Genomic DNA, 6,568 nt, shown 5'->3' with positions numbered 1-6,568 from the left:
ACAGCAAGCAATGATTCATCAATAGTCAGGAGAAACAGGATAAAAGTGCAATCTTGTCATACTAAACTGCAAATAACCGGCTAAAAGATTGGGATTAAAGTGAAGAAAGTGTTCAACTGAGAAAAGTAATCGGACTACATGAAAAATGACTGCTAAAGAATAGATTTCACATATTTTTAAAAGATTCGATGACTGCTACGGTAATTTTGGAATAAAGAGCAGTCGAAGAAAATTCGAACTTCGGCGAACGAACCTTATGAAACAAGATGATCAATCAAGGGTAGAATAACAAGAACATATTCCCTAGATGTCTAATATTTACTAAAACTAAATTCCAGAGGCAACCATCCAAACTTATTATTATCTAACTTTTCATACTAAAAAAATATATACAACACTCATGCCGATACATCGAGAAAGGTCGACATCAATGGAATATAGAACTTTAAGAGATTTAAAGGGGGAAAATAGTAAACACTCAAGCATTATTCGATAGTCCGAAAACACCTTATAGAAATCTAGAAGTTCTAGACAAATGAACCAAAATTGAATCAAAAGTAAAGTAAGAAAAGGGAAAGCAACTTGAATAAACAACGACTACCTACGAAAACGTAAAATTAACCATAGGAATCTGATTCTGAAGATAGATAAGGCAAAAATCTAACGTGCGTCTAACTATCAAAACCAATGGAACAAATGATGTAGGGAAAGGCTGGACATTTTTCAAACTAGGATGTAATTAAGCAAGTTGTAACATCTAGGCAAACTTGTTTAATAAAACAACACACAAAAGTAAAAACCATGATTAAATAATTAATTAACGATATTAAAGTTTAAACAATAGATTACAAAATCGGGGAAAGCAACACAACACTATAGTCATAGATCAAATGATTATAGTAATAGTTAACCTAGTATATCAGGAAACGCTACATCAAAAGGAAAACTGGAAACAAAAAAAATGCAGTCTTGATGATATAAAGGTTTATTCATACCATAACCCTTAGATAACCAACAGTGCCAATTAAAAGACAGTATATTCGACAAAATCACATTTAAAGTTACAACATGAGCACTGCTTCAGAGAAATTGCATAACAACAATCACAAAACAACCCCTAAGGCCCTCACAACCATCTACAGCAGACAAACCCAGCCTCATTCATGATACACGGGTAACTACATTCTACGAAGAAAGAAGGGTAAAGTAGGAAATATCAAAATGAAGCAGAAAGAGGGACGAGCGTGCATTTACCTCTTTCGGGGCAGTAGACAGGACGAAGAGCTATCAATAAACTTATCGCTACCAGAATCTCGCGTCATCGACCACCAATAGAGCGTCCTTTTGCTTTTTGCTCTTAGAAATTTGGAAACCCCCAGATTTTCAACTAAGACTTTCAACCTGAATCCAGAAAATCCAAATTTTTTTCCTTTCTCTATTTTTGAAATCAGAAACTTACTCAGAAGATTTCCCTCTTTTTGAAACCTTAATTTATGACCCTAGAATTTCCCATCCAAAAGAAAAGAAAAAGCCCCTAATTTTTTATACTCTCCTTCTTCAACCCTCTCTTCTTTTTTTTTGGCTCAATGGTGAGATTTTATAGGGAACAAGAGTCAGGAGCCCGTTGTGCTCTATCGATGTGGAATTTTTGATTAACAGGGGTAATTTTGAAATTTTGTGAAGAGGGAATTCCAATTTTTAAAAAGGGCATAAGATTGTGAGGTGAGATTGTACGAAATTGTACTGTTATCATTAGTGTATGAGCTATCCACTTTTGGATGTTTCTCCAAAGCTGTTGCAAACAACTTCACGGGTTGGACACGGATTGTGGGTCGGTGGGCTTTTGTCGCAATTTGGAATTGGGTTATCAGGCTGATGGGTTTGTATTCTTGCAGTTGATGGAGTGGTTAGTGGTGTTATCGGGTCGGAACTGGTTGTTGCCATGCTTTGGAAATTGCTGACATTGGTTCGAATTTGGTCAAATCGACGTAGATGTTGGTGTTGAGATCGGTGATATTGCTATGTTTGTTGATTGATGTACTATCATGATTTTTTACGTGCTGTGCTATTGATACAGATAAGGGATAAAGGAGATAGTGGGGATTGGGCCGGGTCGAGGATAAAAATTGGGCCGTTGGGTTGTCTCTGGTGTGGGTTGCTGATGAAATTGTTGTTAAATTGGGTTGGTTGCATTAGAGAAGAAAACATGGGTTGTTGTTATATTTATTTGTGGCTTGGGAAATTGTTTGGGTTAAATGGTAGATTTAGGAAATAACCCTAATTAAATTATGATATGGATAGGTTCAGCTATTTTGGCTATTTATTAAATAGCCAAAAGAAAGAGACTTTAGGCAATTTCATTTAAAATTTAGCCTAATTAAACTCAATCGACCAATTACATTGAAATTATGGCCAAATTAATTTCAATTAAGGTCCAAATTTAAATAGATTAACTAAATTCAATTGAAATTAGATGTGAATTAATCCCTTGTTCAATCACGAGCTTCTTGGTTTAATAAAACCAAACTAGTATTTCTCCAAATAGATTATTTGTAAGAATAAATTATGTTTAAATCAAGATTTAATTATTTAAATTTATTTTCCAAATAATCCTTAATTTGAAGTCCAATTTTGATGAAAATTTTCATTCAAATGACATCATTTATACAATCTCGTATATGTAAATACGAAAATATATAATTATCACTTAAATGACAAATTTATTCCAAATACCTATTTTAAAATGCATTTATTTGGAAAAATTAATTGTTGTGATTTTATTTGAAAATAAAAAAAACTCGAGATTAAATGTAGTTGTGAAGGGCAAAAATTAGTTGTCAACATCAACGTATGATTGAGGAGTGATGTGGAGAACGGTAGAGGTGAGAATGCCGTTCTTATGAGTTGACAGGTATTTTAGGATGCTTTTCTAGGCAGGTTCTTCCCACATAAGATGAAGAAAGATAAGATAGAAGAGTTTGTGAACCTGAGGCAGGGCTCGATGACAGTAAAAAAGTACTACCTTAAGTTTAATCAGTTGTCTAAGTATGCCCCTGATACGATGGCTGATCCTAGAGCAAGTATGAGTTTATTGGTTACTGGAGTATCTAGTTTGGTAGTCAAGGAGTGTAGGATTGCCATGCTTATTGGAGACATGGATCTTGCTAGGTTGATGATTCATGCTCAGCAGATTAAGGCAGAGAAGATTAAGGAAAGAGATAAAAATAATAAGAGGGCTGGAATAGGATAGTTTGAGTATAGCTAGGCTAGGTCTGTAGGGGAAATCATTCGTAGTTTCAAAATCGTTCGTCTATACCAACACCATCTTCAGCTAGTGCTCCCGCTCCCAGAGGTGGGCAAGAGCAGTGGGGGTAAGTCTTCTATGTCCAGATCCTAGAAAAGTGTGAGTGGTAAGACCAGTTATCCTCTATATGCTAGGTGTGGTAAAAGTCATCATAGTGAGTGTGTAGATAGATAGAAAGGTTGTTATAGTTGTGGTAAGTTGGGTCATGGAATTAGAGATTGTCTGCATGCTAAGCAGGAAAATAGAGATGGTCGTCCTCAAACTCAGGCTATTAGTACACTAGCTTTTTTAGGTCACCCAATCCCTCCTCAGGGCATATCATCCAGTACCGGTTGGGGTCAGCGCCAGAATCAATTTTATGCTTTACCTTCCCGTCAGGAGCAGGATGATTCACCATATATTATTACTAGTATGCTTCGTGTCTTTCATCTTGATGCTTATGTGTTGTTATACCCTGAGTCGAGTTTCGCTTATATGAGCCCATTAGTTGCGACAAATTTTGAAATAAGTCCTGAAAAGATCCTTGAGCCTTTCTTAGTTTCTACCCTAGTAGGTGAGTCAGTTATTGCTAAATAAATCTATAGAAAGTGTCCTAGCACTGTCCGTCATAAAATCATATTAGCAGACTTAATAGAGTTAGATATGGTTTACTTTAACCTTATTCTTGGTATGGATTGGCTCCATTCCTATTATGCATCTATAGATTATCGTATCCGAGTGGTGAAGTTTCAGTTTCCAGATGAGGCAATCTTTGAGTAGAAAGTTAATTCAGTGTCCCTCAAAAATCATTTCATATCTTATCTTAAAGCTAGAAAGTTAATTTCAAAAGGGTGTATCTATCATCTAGTCTGAGTTAAGGACACTAAGTCTGAGACTCCAACAGTTTAGTCAGTCAGTGTAGTCAATGAGTTTTTTTTTATGCTTTTCCCAAAGATTTGCCAGGGGTACCTCCCGATAGGGAAATAAAATTTGGTATTGACCTTCTTCCAGATACTCAGCCTATTTTTGTACCTCCATATCATATGGCTCCCGCTGAGCTTAAGGATTTGAAGAAGCAACTTAAAGATCTTTTAGATAAATGTTTCATAAGGCCTAGAGTTTCTCCATGAGGCACTCTCGTTCTATTCGTGCGAAATAAAGATAGTTCTTTGAATATGTGCATTGACTATCATTAGCTGAATAAAGTTACAGTGAAAAATAATATATTTTTCCTAGAATTGATGACCTATTTGATCAACTCCAACGTGCAAGTTATTTCTCAAAGATAAACCTTAGATCCAGCTATCATCATCTTAAACTAAGGGAATGTAATATTCCAAAGCAACTTTCAGATCTCATTATGGTCATTTTGAGTTTTTACTCATATCTTTCAGACTAACAAATGCCCAACAAACTTTATGGACTTGATGAACAGAGTGTTCAAATAGTATTTGGACATGTTTTTCATAGTCTTTATTGATGATATCCTTGTCTACTCTCGTAGTGAGGATGATCATAAAGACCATCTTAGAATTGCCAGTTATTTGCCATGTTCAGCAAGTGTGAATTTTGGCTAAGATCAGTAGCTTTCCTTGGCCATATTGTTTCCAGTGAGGATATCGAGTTGATTCCCAAAAGACAAAAGTCGTAAGAAATTGGCCTAAACCTATCTCTCCATCAAACATTAAGAGTTTCTTGGGTTTAGCTAGTTATTACAAATATTTCATTGAGGGTTTCTTGTATATTGTGTGTCCTATGTTTAGACTGACCCAAAAGAAAGTTAAGTTTTAGTAGTCAGATTCCTACGAGAAGAGTTTTCAGGAGTTGAAGACTTGACTCATTTCAGCCCCAGTCCTAGCATTACCTTATGGTACAGATGGTTTTGTGATGTATTGTGATGCCTCTCAAGTTGGTTTGGATTGTGTTTTGATACAGAGAGGTAAGGTCATAGCCTATGCCTCTTAACAACTTAAGCCTCATGCAAAGAATTATCCAACCCATGATCTTAAGTTAGCTGCTGTTGTGTTTGCTTTAAAAATATGGAGACATTATTTGTATGGGGTTCATGTTGATGTGTTCACAGATCACAAAAGTTTGCAGTATATATTGACTAAGAGGGAGTTGAATCTTTGTCAGAGGAGGTGGTTAAAATTGTTGAAAGATTATGACATGAGTGTGTTGTATCATTCGGGCAAGGCCAATGTAGTGGCCAACGCCCTTAGTAGATTATCTATGGGTAGTGTTGCTTATGTTGAGAATCATAAGAAGGAGTTAGTTCAAGAAGTTCATCATTTAGCTAAATTGGGTCTGAGATTGGTTGATTCAGCTGAAGGGAATGTTTGGGTTCAGAGTAGTTCCAAATCTTCCCTAGTTTAGAAAGTGAAGAAAAAACAAGATAAGGATTCTAGTTTGGTCAAACTAAAGAAGTCAGTTAAAGACCAAAGGGTAGAGGTTTTCTCCCAGGGGGGAGATGGTTTGTTGAGATACCAGAATAGATTGTGTGTGCCATATGTTGATGATTTGAGGCAACAGATTATGGCAGAAGTACATGGTGCACATTATTCCACTCATCCAGGAGCCACCAAGATGTACCACAGCTTGCGGGAAATCTATTGGTGGAGTGGTATAAAGAGAGATATAGTAGAGTTTGTAGCAAAGTGTTCAAATTATTTACAGGTTAAGGTAGATCACCAAAGACCTGGTGGTATATTGTAAGAGTTTGGTATCCCCACTTGGAAGTGAAAAGAGGTGAATATGTATTTTGTGACTGGTTTATCCTATTCACGTCGTCAGCATAATTTGATTTGGGTAGTAGTAGACAAATTAACTAAGTCAGCTCATTTCTTGCCAGTTCACACATCTTATACTACTGAAGATTATGCTAATTTTTATATCAGAAAGTTAGTCAGATTGTATGGTGTTCCTTTGTCGATCATCTCCGATACGACCATTCAGACGTTAGAGTATATGTTGAGGGCATGCATTCTTAATTTCAAAGGAAGTTGGGATGAGCATTTGCCGTTGATTGAGTTCACTAATAGTTACCATGCTAGTATTCAGATGGCTCCATTTGAGGCTCTTTATGGGTGAAGATGTAGATCGCCGGTTGGTTGGTTCAAAGTGGGTGAGGCCACTTTGATCGGGCCACACATGGTGTTTGAGGCCATGGAGAAAGTGTCGTCAGAAATATTATACAGATGTGAGAAGAAGAGATCTCGAGTTTGAGGTTGATGATCTTATGTATTTAAAAGTTTCACCCATGAAGGGGGTGAAGAGATTCGACAA

This window comes from Capsicum annuum, chromosome 12, assembly GCF_002878395.1.
Source record: "Capsicum annuum cultivar UCD-10X-F1 chromosome 12, UCD10Xv1.1, whole genome shotgun sequence".
Lineage (NCBI taxonomy): Eukaryota > Viridiplantae > Streptophyta > Magnoliopsida > Solanales > Solanaceae > Capsicum > Capsicum annuum.
This window is presented reverse-complemented; position numbering follows the sequence as displayed.